Here is a 5,000-nt window from a genome sequence, read left to right on the forward strand (position 1 = left end):
TCCGCCTCGGGACGCACGAGCACGCACGAGGCGCGTCGCACGCCTTCAGCTCGCCCCACCGGCAGGACGTCCCACGATACATGCCAGTTAAACACCGACGGGCGGTGAACCAACAGCGTGGGACACAAATCCAACTACGAGCTTTTTAACCGCAACAACTTTAATATACGCTATTGGAGCTGGAATTACCGCGGCTGCTGGCACCAGACTTGCCCTCCAATAGATACTCGTTAAAGGATTTAAAGTGTACTCATTCCGATTACGGGGCCTCGGATGAGTCCCGTATCGTTATTTTTCGTCACTACCTCCCCGTGCCGGGAGTGGGTAATTTGCGCGCCTGCTGCCTTCCTTGGATGTGGTAGCCGTTTCTCAGGCTCCCTCTCCGGAATCGAACCCTGATTCCCCGTTACCCGTTACAACCATGGTAGGCGCAGAACCTACCATCGACAGTTGATAAGGCAGACATTTGAAAGATGCGTCGCCGGTACGAGGACCGTGCGATCAGCCCAAAGTTATTCAGAGTCACCAAGGCAAACGGACCGGACGAGCCGACCGATTGGTTTTGATCTAATAAAAGCGTCCCTTCCATCTCTGGTCGGGACTCTGTTTGCATGTATTAGCTCTAGAATTACCACAGTTATCCAAGTAACGTGGGTACGATCTAAGGAACCATAACTGATTTAATGAGCCATTCGCGGTTTCACCTTAATGCGGCTTGTACTGAGACATGCATGGCTTAATCTTTGAGACAAGCATATGACTACTGGCAGGATCAACCAGGGAGCTGCGTCAACTAGAGCTGAGCAGCCGGCCGCCCGGGAGTGTGTCCCGGGGGCCCGCGCGAACACGCAAGCGTCCGCTCAATTATTCTGCAAACAGGAGGAGGCTGAGCTCCCCTGCACAATACACCTCGAAACCCTCTCAGGTCCCGGCGGCGCGCAGCGCCGTCCTAAGTACTTGGTCGGGTTCGAGAGAGGCGCAATCGCCCGGAGTTTGGCGAGTAGACGCTTTAGGTGCGACCACCCGTGCTCCCAACTGAGCTTGCCGCTGCCGACAGAGGCCCGGGAGCGTGCTGTCGTGGCATTGCCGGCGGGAGACAACACGCGCCACCTACGGTGGCCGGCAGCTCCAACGCCAGCGCCACAGAAGGACAAAAGCCCCACTTCGGTGCCGAAGCGAACTCTCCCAGCACAGCGCACGCGCCAACACGTCCGCACAGCTGCGATACAAACCACCTGCGAGAACCGCAGAGGCGACCGAGCAGCAGACGGCGTCGCGGCGCCGAGCGCCGGGCGGCGGCGCATCCTCAGCGCACACAGTCCTCAATCGGACCAGCACACTGCAGATGTCCACCGCGCTTCGCACCGGGCCCGCGAGGACCTACTTTGGCCGCACGGCGCCGCGTGCAGGGTGCGCCGGCGCGCAGCTGCGCCGCCTGCCGCCTCCGTCGGCCGGCGCGCCTGCCACTGGCCGCCCCCACCAGCCGGCTGTAGCGCGTGCGCCCACGCACCGCGCGGCCAGCACGCCGGGAGGCCCCCCCTCACCGGCCGGGGACGGTCCCACCCAGCCACCGCCGCGTATCGCTTCACACCCACATGCCATTCACGTTCGTGGGCATGGTGGGTATCGCTGAAACAACCGGTTGGTAGCTCAACCGATCGTCGCCATCACTGATTCACCTCTAGCGAGAACAACCGCACCACAACCGTTTACCAGTTGTTCATTTGCGTAACGTCACCAGCAAACGTAGACGTCCATCGCCATTTGCAAATTCAACGATTGTTGCATGCCTGTGTCAGGTGTCACGACACACTATGTCTGCCCACATACACGCAACAACATGTGCACGCTTCGCGAACACGTGGAAGGTGGCCCCCGTACGTATGCGATGTCCATTGCGCGAACGACTGTCAACCGGCCTCTGTCGCATGTCGCAGATGTGGAACGCAGTGCACCATGCTATCACGGTGTGTGAGAAGAGACGACTACGTCTGACAACACGCGCCACTACATCAACAGACGGCTCATGCTGATCGCCATCCACGGCATACCATACTGCAATCCAGCTCTTATAGGGAGACGACACGTAGCTGAGTGCACAATATTTGGACCGTATGGTTCGCCGTTGTTGGCGCAGTCGTGGTACGGTCACACATGTACCACGATGTATCATTCAGTACATGAGGACCAATGTGCAGTACAGTGTGTGATTTGGACGTACAACATCAGCGGACAGTTGACACACGCCGTACCACAACGTAGGCTGTGCTTCGCCATGCAAATGCCAATGAACAACTGCGAAGGGCATTGAGCATGTACGTCCTGCTGCCATCCGCATTACAGTGTATAGCTGCAAGGTGTTTAACATGAAGCGATACTCTGGGGACCAGGCAGTGCGAGTAGCAAACTATATTGCGGGGGTTGCAGTTAGGCAACACCACACTAATTTAACGCGTCGTATGACAATTACAGAGCAGGTTAAGGCCCAACGTGTGTTGGGTTAAGGCCCAACGTGTGTTGGGTTAAGGCCCAACGTGTGTTGGGTTAAGGCCCAACGTGTGTTGGGTTAAGGCCCAACGTGTGTTGGGTTAAGGCCCAACGTGTGTTGGGTTAAGGCCCAACGTGTGTTGGGTTAAGGCCCAACGTGTGTTGGGTTAAGGCCCAACGTGTGTTGGGTTAAGGCCCAACGTGTGTTGGGTTAAGGCCCAACGTGTGTTGGGTTAAGGCCCAACGTGTGTTGGGTTAAGGCCCAACGTGTGTTGGGTTAAGGCCCAACGTGTGTTGGGTTAAGGCCCAACGTGTGTTGGGTTAAGGCCCAACGTGTGTTGGGTTAAGGCCCAACGTGTGTTGGGTTAAGGCCCAACGTGTGTTGGGTTAAGGCGCAACGTGTGTTGGGTTAAGGCGCAACGTGGGTTACGTTAAGGCGCAACGTGGGTTACGTTAAGGCGCAACGTGGGTTACGTTAAGGCGCAACGTGGGTTACGTTAAGGCGCAACGTGGGTTACGTTAAGGCGCAACGTGGGTTACGTTAAGGCGCAACGTGGGTTACGTTAAGGCGCAACGTGGGTTACGTTAAGGCCCAATATAGGTTAGGTTAAGGCCCAATATAGGTTAGGTTAAGGCCCAATATAGGTTAGGTTAAGGCCCAATATAGGTTAGGTTAAGGCCCAATATAGGTTAGGTTAAGGTACAATATAGGTTAGGTTAAGGTACAATATAGGTTAGGTTAAGGTACAATATAGGTTAGGTTAAGGTACAATATGGGTTAGGTTAAGGTACAATATGGGTTAGGTTAAGGCGCAATATGGGTTAGGTTAAGGCGCAATATGGGTTAGGTTAAGGCGCAATATGGGTTAGGTTAAGGCGCAATATGGGTTAGGTTAAGGCGCAATATGGGTTAGGTTAAGGCGCAATATGGGTTAGGTTAAGGCGCAATATGGGTTAGGTTAAGGCGCAATATGGGTTAGGTTAAGGCGCAATATGGGTTAGGTTAAGGTACAATATAGGTTAGGTTAAGGTACAATATAGGTTAGGTTAAGGTACAATATAGGTTAGGTTAAGGTACAATATAGGTTAGGTTAAGGCACAATATGGGTTAGGTTAAGGCGCAATATGGGTTAGGTTAAGGCGCAATATGGGTTAGGTTAAGGCGCAATATGGGTTAGGTTAAGGCGCAACGTGGGTTACGTTAAGGCGCAACGTGGGTTACGTTAAGGCGCAACGTGGGTTACGTTAAGGCGCAACGTGGGTTACGTTAAGGCGCAACGTGGGTTACGTTAAGGCGCAACGTGGGTTACGTTAAGGCCCAATATAGGTTAGGTTAAGGCCCAATATAGGTTAGGTTAAGGCCCAATATAGGTTAGGTTAAGGCCCAATATAGGTTAGGTTAAGGCCCAATATAGGTTAGGTTAAGGTACAATATAGGTTAGGTTAAGGTACAATATAGGTTAGGTTAAGGTACAATATGGGTTAGGTTAAGGCGCAATATGGGTTAGGTTAAGGCGCAATATGGGTTAGGTTAAGGCGCAATATGGGTTAGGTTAAGGCGCAACGTGGGTTACGTTAAGGCGCAACGTGGGTTACGTTAAGGCGCAACGTGGGTTACGTTAAGGCGCAACGTGGGTTACGTTAAGGCGCAACGTGGGTTACGTTAAGGCGCAACGTGGGTTACGTTAAGGCCCAATATAGGTTAGGTTAAGGCCCAATATAGGTTAGGTTAAGGCCCAATATAGGTTAGGTTAAGGCCCAATATAGGTTAGGTTAAGGTACAATATGGGTTAGGTTAAGGTACAATATAGGTTAGGTTAAGGCGCAACGTGGGTTACGTTAAGGCCCAATATAGGTTAGGTTAAGGCCCAATATAGGTTAGGTTAAGGCCCAATATAGGTTAGGTTAAGGCCCAATATAGGTTAGGTTAAGGCCCAATATAGGTTAGGTTAAGGTACAATATAGGTTAGGTTAAGGTACAATATAGGTTAGGTTAAGGTACAATATGGGTTAGGTTAAGGTACAATATGGGTTAGGTTAAGGTACAATATAGGTTAGGTTAAGGCACAATATGGGTTAGGTTAAGGCGCAATATGGGTTAGGTTAAGGCGCAATATGGGTTAGGTTAAGGCGCAATATGGGTTAGGTTAAGGCGCAATATGGGTTAGGTTAAGGCACAATACGGGTTAGGTTAAGGCACAATACGGGTTAGGTTAAGGCACAATACGGGTTAGGTTAAGGCACACATTGTTGTAAGGAAAGGTGTTTTCGGGGGGGGGGGGGGGGCTGGTTTGTTGATTGTGATTATCGTAAGTAAATGACTGCGGCATCATCTGATTTGCCACGTCAGGGTGCACCTTTGGCTCATAACAGGCGGCGCTCTGATTCCATGCTTGTGGCAGACCTGTGTCTTTCATTCGTGCCATTGTTTGTGTGGTGTGACAGGAGGCAGTATTGTGATGTTGGGTGCACCCCTGTGTAGGACATGTGTGGGTGTTGGTGGCTTAGCTGAG

At 52.1% G+C, this 5,000-nt stretch overlaps 1 non-coding gene across 1 annotated transcript in view; it reads right to left on the reverse strand.

Annotated features, from left to right (window-relative positions):
- Nucleotides 1-783, reverse strand: part of LOC124592518 — a 1,910-nt gene extending 1,127 nt beyond the window's left edge. Inside the window, exon 1 of the ribosomal RNA XR_006977480.1 lies at nucleotides 1-783. This exon is cut by the window's left edge and continues 1,127 nt beyond it. This is a non-coding gene — a ribosomal RNA (small subunit ribosomal RNA).
- Between the last annotated feature and the right edge of the window lie 4,217 nt (nucleotides 784-5,000).

The sequence above is a fragment of the Schistocerca americana genome, unplaced genomic scaffold (assembly GCF_021461395.2).
Source record: "Schistocerca americana isolate TAMUIC-IGC-003095 unplaced genomic scaffold, iqSchAmer2.1 HiC_scaffold_937, whole genome shotgun sequence".
Classification (NCBI taxonomy): domain Eukaryota; kingdom Metazoa; phylum Arthropoda; class Insecta; order Orthoptera; family Acrididae; genus Schistocerca; species Schistocerca americana.